This window comes from Schistocerca nitens, chromosome 6 (assembly GCF_023898315.1).
Source record: "Schistocerca nitens isolate TAMUIC-IGC-003100 chromosome 6, iqSchNite1.1, whole genome shotgun sequence".
NCBI lineage: Eukaryota > Metazoa > Arthropoda > Insecta > Orthoptera > Acrididae > Schistocerca > Schistocerca nitens.
The window spans coordinates 304,283,806-304,298,835 of record NC_064619.1 but is presented as its reverse complement, the minus strand read 5'-3'; the positions used below and the strand labels follow the sequence as shown (position 1 = coordinate 304,298,835).

General features: G+C 44.6%; 1 pseudogene; it reads right to left on the bottom strand.

Annotated features, from left to right (window-relative positions):
- Positions 1-7,151: 7,151 nt before the first annotated feature.
- LOC126263965 (5S ribosomal RNA) lies at positions 7,152-7,269 on the bottom strand (annotated as a pseudogene).
- Between the last annotated feature and the right edge of the window lie 7,761 nt (positions 7,270-15,030).

The following is a 15,030-nucleotide window of genomic DNA, read 5'->3' as shown; positions in this document are numbered from 1 at the left end:
ACGAGACTGGAACACAAGGGAGAGGTACTCAAAGTACCCTCCGCCTCACACCGTCAGGTGGCTTGCGGAGTATAGATGTAGATGTAGAGAGAAATGTGGCAGGTCACATTAATTTATAATACTATGTGGTGATCATTATGGACGTACTTAAACACTTTTTTGTTGTACAATCATTTTTATAATAAATATAAAACACTTTGGAAACGGTTGTAGCATATTATGCTCATGGGCAAAAAGTAATACTAATGTATACCTACAAAACCCCAAATCGGACATATCGGATCCAATCCTGGTGGTGAGACAATTTTCCATCTCCATGACTTGTCGACTACGAGAGGTAAGATGGTGTTGTAAAATTACTCATCACCATACTTTTGGCCAACGTCCTGGATTGAATTTCAAATCTCTCCACAGTGTGTCATGGAGCGAGAACTTGTGACACTGTTGATGGCAGTCTTTCTCTGCAGCCACTTTGGTGTTAGGAAAGGCGCCATTGTACGTGGAGGAACAAAACCTATTTCTTTTATACCACTGAACCTAATCCTAGACCGTCTCCCAGTCATCAGTGCCATACGATCCTTTGTTTCCTACTGTCAGTGTTTCGCAAGGTAGAATAAATGAAGTGGATCAAACACAGATCGCGGCCTAAGCAGCGTTGAATGTAATACAAAGTGCCATCTCGAGACTTTTGCAACAGTTCTGGAACTTAGGAAATGATAACCATACAGCAGTACGAGGTCGGTCAAAAGTGGCTACTCCTCAAGAGACCTCAACTACACGAATAAATACAACTTACAAATGAAATGACGCAATTTCAGAGACTTTACTGGTCTCGTACACATATGATTTTATATATATATAAACTGAAGCGGCAAGTTTATGATCATTCAAGTTCGATGCTGTGGTGCTATTTCAGAATGTGCAGAGCCTCGGCAATTCTGTTCGTGTGTGAGGGGGGAATTTAAAGTAGACTGGTGCGGCAGTGAGTATTTGGATGGAGGAGGGAGACGTGCCAGGGTAATCTGTGCAGTTGTGGGAGCTGCTTTACCAAGGTGGCTTAGTAGCTAGTGCACATAGCTAGTAAGCATCAAACCTGGGTTCAAATCCCGACTTTGGTGCGAATTTTCACTCGCCGCATCAGTCTGTATACATAAGACAGCCAGAAAATCTCCGTTTTGTGTCATTTCATTTATATATTTACCTACACCTGGGTTTCAGGCTGGATCTCGCATTTACGCTCGATGATGAGGTGCCATTCCAGAACATGGAGAGTCTCGGCAATTCTGTTCGTGTGTAAGGGGAATTTAAAGCAGACTGGGGTGGCAATGAAAAGATGGATCGAGGAGAGAGGCATGCCTGGGTAATCTGTGCAGTTGAGAGAATTGCTGTGCCGAAGTAGGTTAGTAGAAGTCGGCCTTTGCCTGTAGAGCGATGCAGATCTCCCGGCTGCTCTGTGTTGCGTTTCCAGTCTGTTGTTTACCGCGCCACCGCGCTAGTACGGAGTGTCATAGTTATATTCCTTACGTCCGTGGGCTATTTCGTACTGGAAAGCCACGATCAATCTGCAGTTTGACGCAACGTACTCGAGACCCAAGGCCCAAAAATGGGAGAGATTTTTACGAGACGTTATACACATTGATCCGAAAGAGCTGCTCGGTATCGACTTGTCTACCTTCTCCAGCACTGTATATCTCCAGTTCACTGACGATGAAGGCTGTGACAAACATTTCAGCCGCCTGATGGAAGGTTACAGATTCTGCGACTCTCATGGAAACGTGGGTGTGGTAACACTTGAAAGTGCTGGACTGGGAATACAAAATGTGTATGTGCCTTTGAGTTCCGACGGATTTAGAGATCCTTCCTCTTCGACCTCATGGCACAGTCCTCGGCTATACGGCCAAAAATTGGAAGACTTCCGTCTGACGCTGAATCAACGGGACAGTCTGCGACTCTGGTCGGCGTGTCTTTTTAAACAGCCAGAGGCTCACTCCCAGACTCGCTGAATCTACAGTCTTGTATTAACCTTAGCACGGAAGACTGCAATGAGCAATTACGTCGGCATAGCACTACGACACTATGCATTACTACTTGTCAGTGACTTATCAGATTGTATCAGCAGCCAAGATTGTTTCCATGAATAACATTACTCTTTTTGCATACAATTCAGCACCGCAGAAGTATTCATAACAATTAGAGTTATGTATTTCTGAACTGTTAAGTTTACGTATTGTAAACAAGCTTATTAATGTGTTATCTCCTTGCAGTTGTCTTTCTTGGCCACTTCAGTTACCAACACAGGCATAAAGTTCATTACACGGCGAAGAGCTGAAGGCTAGAGCAATGGGCAGATACGGCAACTCTGCCCAAAATTCCTACAGAACCATGGAGTTGTCCTCATGATCGAGAAAAAAGATCACTATTTGAATGAGGATTTGATCCGAAAAGATCAGCACGAATATCTTTCTCTCTTCGATTTTTCCTATTCGTTGTTTTTTAATCTTTGATGTAGAAATTCCATTAATTTTACCAATCATAATTACTACAAAAGCGTCAGACATTATAATCTGAACAGTGTCAACAACATTCTTCATCCTAGTACTAGTTACATGCTGCCGAAACGCCTTTTTAACTGTGCTCCAGTAGTCTGTGGCAGCCAATATTCAACTGATCATAAATGCAGATTCAAAATTTAGTTCTAAAAATCGCTTTGTACTTCTCTCGGGATTTCCGGGCAGTGTAACTCTCCTAATACCAGAGTACTGTCCACTGCTGAGAAGAGGAAGAATACGTGCGACAGGAATGCGACTGTCCGTCGGTTGTGAATTACGACATAGTCTAGAGCAGAATAGCATGCGAAATTCCAAAACGTTATCGTTAATGCAATTGTATGACTGATATGTTTTCATGCAAGCGTTGTAAACATACATATTAATTAATCACACCTTTTCAGTGTGCTGATACTAACAGAACAACAATAGTCAAATTATTATTTGTGTGTGCATGGTATCGGTAGCTGCTGAGTAATTGGTTTATTAATTCCGTTACTGCGCCTGCAACTACAGAAACGTGTTTTTTCACTTCGATACATGTTTGATCTTAAAACATCATGACTGTGTGAGAAGGGGGAAGGGGAGAGGTGGTTTCTCATCTATTTCTTGCTTACAGTTGTATTCGATATCTATATGCACATTTCACAGAATTTATGGGTTGTCACTGATGCTGTCATTAAAAAAGTGACCAAGAAAACCAGTGTCAACGGCAAAATTTGTATGAAATGCGCAAGCAGAGGACTCATCACTTCGTCATCGAGAAACGGAAGATAGAACGCTTCAACTGAGAAGTTTTAAACGATTAAGACGGACTTGCGTTCACAGAAGAATGAGAGCTAAGGATTCCCACTCAGCAGGTCTCGTCTGCCTCTGTCGTGCTCCTCCGTTCCTCCACGTGGCAATGAGGTGAAGCAGCCTGCTCCACCGCATAACAATATACAGAAAATATGAGGCTTCATTTCGGTACGTCAGTTCAGATTACCAGTAATTCCACTCACGACGACGATAGTAGATTAAATAAAGAACACTGTATCATTCTTCCCGAAATTATTTTACGTGAAAGAGTAAACATCGACATAGAGAGGAAGGTATTTTCAGTCAGAAAAATTTGTGATAAACATTCTAAAAATAGTGAAAATAAAAGGAAAAATGTGTTCTGGAGCAACAACACAGAGAAATCATACATTGTCGTAAAGCAAAGAACACATTATCTGATTCTGATGATATAGTCTTACTTGCCAATAATTAGATAATATTATTTGAATACCGAGAGAATCCTAAAAAAAATAGTATCTATGGAATGAAAGTAAGAAGAAAGATGAATCCACTGACTCTCCTATACAGCACAGGGTGTTCCACCTAACTCTGCCACCTTATGTATTTCCAAAATGAAACAAAATGTGAAAAATGCAATTGGTCAGGGATGCACCTATGTCGGGGAATCAGACAATGGGCAGGAATGAATAATCCATAAAGGTCAACGAACACCACTCTCAACACAGAGCTCGTTTTTTAAAAAGTAGCTCATGTGTGTTTTTTTCTAGAGAAATGAAAACTAGAGGTACAATTTAGTGATAAGATGTAATTCTTGTGTGCTACACACAATTATTAGTGACATATCGCCCACAGAAACTTCAAGTTGGTTCATGACATTCAGCACAGAAAACGTAGTCACAAAGAAACGGTAACCTGACGCCCCATGAATCTGCGCCACCTCAACAAATGTTTGAAGTGCCTACCGTTTGCATGTAAGCGATTGTGAATACGGTGAAAATGTGAGCGTTGCACAGAATGTAGTGTTTCCACAGACACTGCCGCACACGCAGCGGTAATACATTGTTGCATTTCCTCTGGTGTCGCTGGGGGTTTGCGGTACAAAACGCTTTCACTGCGCCCCAGAATAAGAAGTGTAACGCCTTCCCGCAGGGGTGACCGGCCTGGCCATCTCACAGGCCAGACCTCCACGTGCGATCCACCGCTATGCAAAGATTGTGTCCACAACTTGCCGGATACACGTTCATAGTGTGTGAGGCATCCGTCATGCTGGAACCACATCCAATCCCACGTCCCCAATGAGAGGGGGTAGAGCGTCTGTAGCGTGTATGCGAGCGCCTCCCCCCAAATCGCAAACAGCGAGGAATGGAAGACCAAGCTTGTTAATGGCACGCTTGCGGGTAGGTCTTAATCTGCCGCCTCCGGCATAGTTTTGTGAGGCGCTGGGTGTGGTCGGTGAAGGTGCCGGTCATGCCACAGTAACACTAATGCTTAGCAGCCTGAATGCGTTGGATTAAGGTCAACTTTGATGTAATGACTGACGCTACATAACATGAACATTTATTTACTCCTACCGAACTACTCTCGGGGAATTATGCGCATAATCAATGGTAAAAATATTCGTACTACACAAGATGCATCACACATATGCCGCAAAAATGTGTCGTTAGTGTCAGGAAACCAATAGTCATGGTCCAGAACGAAGACCCGCTGCTTGAAAAAATTACTGAAACCGTTAATAGGCTAAAAAGTGCATGTGGTGCAAGGAAACGAACGTGACACATGACGTCAGTCATAACTCAATGTAACTGTTATGCAAAGAATGCTTGTATTTTGTCATTATAAACGCAACATACTTCAAATGTGAAACCTGGATATGCGACAGCTGGATGTATTAGGGCCGTCAGCAAACCGATAGCAAAATCGAACACCTGAGCCTCGAACCAGTGAGCTCAATCCCAAGGTGGAGCGACTTACACGCGAAGCAAAGTCGTGGTGTGTGACGTCACAGCTGCCATATCAAGACTGAGCAAGCTGTCAAATTGTTCTGCTATACTGAATGAATACAGTTACCATCTAGGGATACTGTATGTCGCTGTCTGGGTTTAGTTTCAAGTTCACTGTGAATATTGCTCTCTGTCTGCTTTAAGGTTCCAGTAAGATCAGTTTCGCGTTTACTCTATTCTGTTTATATTTGCAATTTCGTATCGCTGCAAAAGATGGTCGCAAATTATGCTTTCCAAAAATATTACTTCCGTGCAAGTTTAATGCGGTGTCTAGGATTACTTGTTGTGGGCGGTTTATTTTTTTCGGAGACAGATGAAGGTGCAGCAGCATAGGGCAGCTTGTGGGTACAAGAAATCCTTTATTGCTACTTTCTTTTACATTCATTCAGTCTTTGATGCTACCCTCGTTGATCCCTGGCGAGTGAGGCAAATTCACCGACACAGGCAGTATCTCACGATGTGTTGACCTTCCTGCCCCGGCCTAGTCAGCAGTAATGCAGATCACGAGGCACCTTGCCGCTGTATGGGAGGATGCGTCGAGATTCCCAACCTTAGCAGGCTGGTCACCGTGACGCAATAGTCACCGAGAATATAGCAGCCTGCATCTTCCCCCGTGACACAGGGCAAAGGAGTCCTCAGTTTGAGCCTGGAATGTGCGAAGATGGCTGGAACATTGAGGCCAAGAGCCATGGAGATGCCAGACTGTGCAGCTCCTATGTTTTCGGGGGGCGCAGACTGGACGCCATGGCATAGTCCAGCTGCTCAACGACGACAGTCTGTCCTTTTGAGGTTTAAATAATGCTGTCCGGGGATGTTTATGCGGAAGGAGCTGTGTTTCTATGACACATAGAAGTGTCTGAAACGGAGGCCACTGTCTTAAGGCAGGACTCTTGCTATACCATGGTACGTTGAACCACGGAAGTGGCCTGCTTTTGCTGAGGGTATTGCGACAGCAGGTCAATGGCTGTTGCCCTGGATACAACACTGGGGTGTGGCTCAGGTCCGTGCATTTCTTCCTTCCCCCCCCCCCCCCCCCCCCAGGAAAATCCCGCCTTCCGGATCACTGTCATGAGCTGGCTGCAACTAAAACACTGATTTATTTACAACTATCTAGCGCTCGTGTAGACTCTGTTATCTGTACAGACTTTTTTGTTCATCTGTAATCGAATGTTTTATGTTGTTCACAAATTGCAATATCTTCTAAACTTTTCACGCTAAATAAAGCCATAGAAACATCGTGTTTCCCAAATGTACTTCTGACCAAAATAGCGATTCCAGTAGGAGGTCTTTGTTAATCCTACTTTTGTGTCTTTGTGGTGTTCCTTCCATTAAACTTTCATCTCCTGCTAAATATTTCTTTAGAGCTCAATACCAATTTTCGTAGATTTAGCCTTAACTATCATTCAATGTAACGAAATATCTTAATAAACATTGTCATCCTTTATTTCCCTCCCTTAGGGGTTGAGTTTCCAGAAAACGCTGAATCAAATATCTTTTTATTTCTAACCTGGGAGCCAAATACAAATTTTCAGAGATTTTTTTTCAAAAATGCCTTCGTAATGAAATATTTCCATAGATTGTTTCATCCCCTATTTAATCTCATAAAAACTAAACTCCTCCCGAACAGGCCAGGAAGACCCAACGGTACTGACCGGCCGCCGTGTCATCCTTAGCCCATAGGCGTCACTGGATACGGATGTGGAGGCGCATTTGGTCAGTACACCGGTCTCCCGGCCCGATGTCAGTTTCCGAGATCGGAGCCGCTGCTTCTGAAGCAAGTAGCTCCTCAGCTTGCCTCACAAGGGCTGGGTGCACCCCCACTTGCCAACAGCGCTGGTGAAAATAGATGGTCACCCACCCAAGTGCTAGCCCAGCCCGACGGCGCTTAACTTCGGTGATCTGACGGGAACCGGTGTTACCACTGCGGCAAGGCCGTTGGCTATTTAATCCCCTGAGGTGGTAAATTCCCAAAACACTGAAACATATAATATTTTGTTTCTAATCGCTAAGCCAAATACATAATTTGTTAGATTTAGCTTTAAAATGCTTTAATAATGAAATACTGTATTTTCATAAACATTTTCATCCGCCATTTCTCCCCCTTAAGGGTTATATTTCCAAAAACACAGAGACACGATTTTTTTAGATTTCCAACCGTTAAGTCAAATACCACCTTCCAAAGATGTAGCTTTAAAAATGCTTTAGTAGTACTTCAATAATGATTCTGTTTCAAAATTAACTTTCATCCATTATTTTATGCACTTTGTAGTTAATTTTTTTAAAAATGCTGAAACCCTTATTTCTTTATGTCTGACAGAGGCAACAAATAACATTCGTAGGTTTAGCTTCAAAATTGCGTTAATAGCGAAATTTTTCGAAAGACCTTTCATCCTCTATTTGACCTTGTTAGCGGTAGATTTTCGAAAAATCCCTTCTTAAATTACGCCTACAGTATCAGATCAACAACCTCTCCAAATTTCTTTCATACATACAGATTATTTATACCTAATATCTCCCCACTTCAATCATAGTGTCACTCGATCCTTTACCCTATCTTAGTAATTAGGAAAAATTTCTTGCAGCAGTAAGAAATACACGGTGACCCTGCTTTAGTCGAGTTTTCGAGACATCGTGAGCGGGAGATCCATCCGAACTTCCACAAACTATTGCACTTCTTCCTCGTTATTAATTCTTTACTTATTCCTCTCGCTTGAGGGCTTCACCCAGTGGACCCGATTCAAGAGATCTCCGATACCACTGCTGCTATACCATCTCCATCTGTGCTGCCTAATAATTCTTTAATTCTCGTTAATTCTTCCCCAGCTTCAGGCGTTATACCAGCACCAACTGTGCCATATATTAAACAAAATCTCTCTAATTCCTAGCATCTGATAGACCTTTCCGCTATTTCGTATCTTTCACTTGGTCGGCTGTTACTGGTGGACCTACCACTATCATGAACATTGCTTCTCGGGCAACATGGAGTTGTTTAACTGACGACATCACAGCCAGTGGTGCGACTTGCGTCCTTGTGGTATCTCGGCGCTTTTGCTGTTTTGAGATAATGACGCATGATGTGAAGACAGTTCAAATGTCTCTGAGCACTATGGGACTTAACATCTGAGGTCATCAGTCCCCTAGAACTTAGAACTACTTAAACCTAACTAACCCAAGGACATCACACACATCCATGCCCGAGGCAGGATTCGAACCTGCGACCGTAGCAGTCGCGCGGTTCCAGACTGAAGCGCCTAGAACCGCTCGGCCATACCGGCCGGCAGTGAAGACAGTAAAACCTAACCAAACAATACCACTTCGACTCCTTATCCTAGATGTAATTCAATGTTGCTGAAAATAGCATTGCGACTCCTTATTCTAGTTGTAACTTATCGGTGCTGAACCACGGATTTACCTTATCTTTTAAACTATTTTCCCCGGGGGGTTACATTTTCTCAGTTTATATCTCCCAATATTCTTGACTTAATCTTAGTATCCATTACCTTAAATCCTGTTTGATGATACGTAGCTGTAATTTCTGATGTACATTGTACCCTATAACATTTAATCTGTAAAATTCCTACTTTAAATAAAAACCTTATGACTATTCTGCCCTATCCTTAAAAATTTACGGAAGTTTTCAAGATACCCAGTGCTATCTACACCTCATTCACGTGCACTCTCGACACTGGCTAGCGCAATGCCTTTTTCTGTGGAATACCCAGCAAACTACAGGGTGCGACTCCTTGCGTGGAGCAGAGCGCCCAGGTAAATTGCTCTTGATGCATGTTACGGGGGTTAACGGTTCAGCCTTTGGTCCATTACCGATCACGGGAGAGTAGGGATAAGTCAAGCCCAAGGATGTAAGGATCCCACGAGTGGTTTTCAATAAAGTCCAACCTGATATGTACAGATATTTCTGCTGTCCACGGCAGTTCTTCAGCACTCTGTCTTCCATCCGCGCATTTCTCCAGCTTTCTCCTCTCGTGGTAATTCTACCTCTACATCTACATCCATACCCCGCAAGCCACCTGACGGTGTGTGGCGGAGGGTACCCTGAGTACCTCTATCGGTTCTCCCTTCTATTCCAGTCTCGTATTGTTCGTGGAAAGAAGGATTGTCGGTATGCTTCTGTGTGGGCTCTAATCTCTCTGATTTTATCCTCATGGTCTCTTCGCGAGATATACGTAGGAGGGAGCAATATACTGCTTGACTCTTCGGTGAAGGTATGTTCTCGAAACTTTAACAAAAGCCCGTACCGAGCTACTGAGCGTCTCTCCTGCAGAGTCTTCCACTGGAGTTTATCTATCATCTCCGTAACGCTTTCGCGATTAATAAATGATCCTGTAACGAAGCGCGCTGCTCTCCGTTGGATCTTCTCTATCTCTTCTATCAACCCTATCTGGTACTGATCCCACACTGCTGAGCAGTATTCAAGCAGTGGGTGAACAAGCGTACTGTAACCTACTTCCATTGTTTTCGGATTGCATTTTCTTAGGATTCTTCCAATGAATCTCAGTCTGGCATCTGCTTTACTGACGATCAACTTTATATGATCATTCCATTTTAAATCACTCCTAATGCGTACTCCCAGATAATTTATGGAATTAACTGCTTCCAGTTGCTGACATGCTATTTTGTAGCTAAACGATAAGGGATCTATCTTTCTATGTATTCGCAGCACATTACACTTGTCTACATTGAGATTCAATTGCCATTCCCTGCACCATGCGTCAATTCGCTGCAGATCCTCCTGCATTTCAGTACAGTTTTCCATTGTTACAACCTCTCGATACACCACAGCATCATCTGCAAAAAGCCTCAGTGAACTTCCGATGTCATCCACAAGGTCATTTATGTATATTGTGAATAGCAACCGTCCTACGGCACTCCCCTGCGGCACACCTGAAATCACTCTCACTTCGGAAGACTTCTCTCCATTGAGAATGACATGCTGCGTTCTGTTATCGAGGAACTCTTCAATCCAATCACACAATTGGACTGATAGTCCATATGCTCTCACTTTGTTCATTAAACGACTGTGGGGAACTGTATCGAACGCCTTGCGGAAGTCAAGAAACATGGCATCTACCTGTGAACTCGTGTCTATGGCCTTCTGAGTCTCGTGGACGAATAGCGCGAGCTGGATTTCACATGACCGTCTTTTTCGAAACCCATGCTGATTCCTACAGAGTAGATTTCTAGTCTCCAGAAAAGTCATTATACTCGAACATAATACGTGTTCCAAAATTCTACAACTGATGGACGTTAGAGATATAGGTCTATAGTTCTGCACATCTGTTCGATCTCCCTTCTTGAAAACGGGGATGACCTGTGCCCTTTTCCAATCCTTTGGAACGCTACGCTCTTCTAGAGACCTACGGTACACCGCTGCAAGAAGGGGGGGCAAGTTCCTTCGCATACTCTGTGTAAAATCGAACTGGTATCCCATCAGGTCCAGCGGCCTTTCCTCTTTTGAGCGATTTTAATTGTTTCTCTATCCCTCTGTCGTCTATTTCGATATCTACCATTTTGTCATATGTGCGACAATCTAGAGAAGGAACTACAGTGCAGTCTTCATCTGTGAAACAGCTTTGGAAAAAGACATTTAGTATTTCGGCCTTTAGTCTGTCATCCTCTGTTTCAGTACCATTTTGGTCACAGAGTGTCTGGACATTTTGTTTTGATCCACCTACCGCTTTGACGTAAGACCAAAATTTCTTAGGATTTTCTGCCAAGTCAGTACATAGAACTTTACTTTCGAATTCATTGAACGCTTCTCGCATAGCCCTCCTCACACTACATTTCGCTTCGCGTAATTTTTGTTTGTCTGCAAGGCTTTGGCTATGTTTATGTTTGCTGTGAAGTTCCCTTTGCTTCCGCAGCAGTTTTCTAGCTCGGTTGTTGTACCACGGGGGCTCTTTTCCATCTCTTACGATCTTGCTTGGCACATTCTCATCTAACGCATATTGTACGATGGTTTTGAACTTTGTCCACTGATCCTCAACACTATCTGTACTTGAGACAAAACTTTTGTGTTGAGCCGTCAGGAACTCTGTAATCTGCTTTTTGTCACTTTTGCTAAACAGAAAAATCTTCCTACCTTTTCTAATATTTCTGTTTACGGCTGAAATTATCGATGCAGTAACCGCTTTATCATCGCTGATTCCCTGTTCTGCGTTTACTGTTTCAAATAGTTCGGGTCTGTTTGTCACCAGAAGGTCTAATATGTTATCGCCACGAGCCGGTTCTCTGTTTAACTGCTCAAGGTAGTTTTCAGATAAAGCACTTAAAAAAATTTCACTGGATTCATTGTCCCTGCCACCCATTATGAACGTTTGAGCCTCCCAGTCTATATCCGGCAAATTAAAATCTCCACCCAGAACTACAACATGGTGGGGAAATCTACTCGAAATATTTTCCAAATTATCCTTCAGCTGCTCAACCACAACAGCGGCTGAGCCAGGGGGCCTTTTAGAGACATCCAATTGCCATGTCTGAGCCTGCTTTAACCGTGACCTTCACCCAAATTATTTCACATTTCGGCTCTCCGTCAATTTCCTTCGATACTATTGCACTTCTTATCGCTATAAACACGCCTCCCCCATCACTGTCCAGCCTGTCTCTGCGGTATACATTCCAATCTGAGTTTAGGATTTCATTACTGTTTACGTCTGGTTTCAGCCAACTTTCTGTCCCTCGTACTATATGGGCGTTGTGACCGTTTATTAATGAGAGCAGTTCTGGGACCTTTCTATAGACGCTCCTGCAGTTTACTATTAGCACATTAATATTGTTATTCCCTGTTGCATTTTGCCTACTCCTACCTTGCCGCGTCTCAGGAGGCGTCTTGTCGGGCCTAGGGAGGGAATTCTCTAACCTAAAAAAACCCCATGTGCACTCCACACGTACTCCGCTACCCTTGTAGCCGCTTCCGGCGTGTAGTGCACGCCTGACCTATTCAGGGGGACCCTACATTTCTCCACCCGATAGCGGAGGTCGAGAAATTTGCACCCCAGATCTCCGCAGAATCGTCTGAGCCTCTGGTTTAAGCCTTCCACTCGGCTCCAAACCAAAGGACCGCGATCGGTTCTGGGAACGAGACTACAAATAGTTAGCTCTGATTCCACCCCGCGAGCGAGGCTTTCCGCCTTCACCAATTCCGCCAACCGCCTGTACGAACTGAGGATGACCTCTGAACCCAGACGGCAGGAGTCATTGGTGCCGACATGAGCAACAATCTGCAGTCGGGTGCACCCAGTGCTCTCTATCGCCGCCGGCAGGGCCTCCTCCACATCTCGGATGAGACCCCCCGGCAAGCAGACAGAGTGAACACTGGCCTTCTTCCCCGACCTTTCCGCCTAACGTTGGAGCTCCAAATAACTAATAAACCCCTCCTCCCGGGTGGCTGCTCGGACCTTGCTGAAGGAGCGGCCACATGTCCACTCACAGGCAGAGCGGGCGATGCCACACGGCCAGCCTCCACATTTACCCTCCACCTCGTGCGCCGCGAACGCCGCTGAACCCGCCACTCCCCTTGGGGAGAGGGTGGCCCAACCGTGCCCGGTACCCGCGAAGATGTCTCGACAGCAGGGACAGTGCGTGAAGCATGTAACACCTGGGGTGTACCATGCGACGCACCAGACTCCCCACTGCCGCTACACTCCGAGGCAGCAGCCTGAAGACGGCTGACCGCGGCCATCAACACGTTCAGCTGTTCGCGAACAGTGGCCATCTCCTCCTGCGTCCGTACATAGCAGTCACACATCCTATCCATCCTAAGAAATCAATTTACTGTAGAGAGTTAATCAACTTTTGACTAGACTCCTAATTCACTAAAGGCGGCTGATTGTGGACTAAACTGTGGTTGCTAGCCACTTCTTGTAGAAAACAATGAAAATAGCACTACCTGTCTCTGGACTGTATTGAAAACAAACACTAGCACTACTGGCACTATGGCTGACTAAAGGGACTCTCTCTGACTGTATTCAAAACAAACACAAAATCTATGGAACACTATTACTAGCACCCGACAATTAAAACTTCCTAAAAGCAAAAACACACGGAAGAGAAGTGACAAGTAAGAAAAATACAGTTAATACTTAAATTAAGGTAGCTCGCTGTGAAGCGAGTCATTCTTCTTTTCCACGCATCTACTCACCTTACCGCTTCTGAAAGGTGCTGCTGGTAAATCACGTCCCAAATCCCTGCAGCAGAACCAAGGAATAGACTACTGTCTTTCTTTGAACGTCCGTCTTCATCTTCAGTTGTTCTGCTGACACCAAATGTAATGGTATAGGAGAAGCGTGGCGCTGGGTACTTCTGAATCCTTTATTGCTGTTCATTTGCATTCACTCAGTCTTCAATACAGCAAGTATTAATCCCTGTCAAGTGCAGAGCATACACCGCCACGGCGTCTCACGGTGTGTTGATCTTCCAGAGCTGGCCTGGATTGTGTGCCACTGTTATTGTTGTATCAGATCATGCTTCGAATTTCCCATTCGTATGAGGCCAGCCACAGCGTCGCCTGCCGTCACCGAGAACACGGCAGCCAACATCCCCCTTCCCCTTCCCAGCGGCACAGGGCAAAGGAGTCCTCAGTTCAAGTACAGAACATGCGAAGACAGCTGGAAGTGAAGATTCAGAAAGGCGGTAGACTATAAAAGCGCCAGGAACACAAGAGGGAGGAAGAAGCCGTGTTCTCATGTCACGTGGAAGTGTCTCAAATGGGCGCCAATGTCCTAGGCCCAGCTCGTTTTACATGGTAGTACGTTGTATCACGTAAACGAGCTACCTTTGCTGAAGTTACTTTGTTTACTGGTCACTAACTGCGTCTGTGGCGGCAGCTGATGCCCTGAATACGACACCGGCTTTAGCTAAAGCCTGCACAGTTGCACTAGGATTTTTTGCTTTTAGTATCCGCACATCAGTAGCAGACAAACTGGGCGAGAATCGCGAATCTCAAAAACGTCGGTGTTGAGAATGCTACATCAACATCGATTGCACCCGTATCTTATTTCTACGCACCAGGAATTCCATAGCGACGACTTTGAACTTCGTGTACAGTTCTGCCACTGGCCACAAGAGAAATTACCGGACGATGACAGATTTTTTGCACGCGTTCTATTTGGCGACGAAGCGTCATTCACCAACAGCGGTAACGTAAACCGGCATAATATGCACTATTGAGCAACGGAAAATCCACGATGGCTGCGACAAGTGAAACATCAGCGACCTTGGCGGGTTAATGTATGGTGCGGCATTATTGGCCCCCATTTTATCGATGGCAATCTAAATGGTGCAATGTATGCTGATTTCCTACATAGTGTTCTACCAATGTTACTACAAGATGTTTCACAGCATGACAGAATGGCGATGTACTTCCAAATGGTGGATGTCCGGCACATAGCTCGCGTGCGGTTAAAGCGGTATTGAATAGCATATTTCATGGCAGGTGGATTGGTCGTCGAAGCACCCATGGCCCGCACGTTCACCGGATCTGACGTCCCTGGGGAAAGTTGAAGGATATTTGCTATCGTGATCCACCGACAACCCCTGACAACATGCGTCAGCGCATTGTCAATGTGTGTGCGAACATTACGGAAGGCGAACTACTCGCTGTTGAGAGGAACGTCGTTACACGTATTGCCAAATACATTGAGGTAGACGGACATCATTTTGAGCATTTATTGCATTAATGTGGT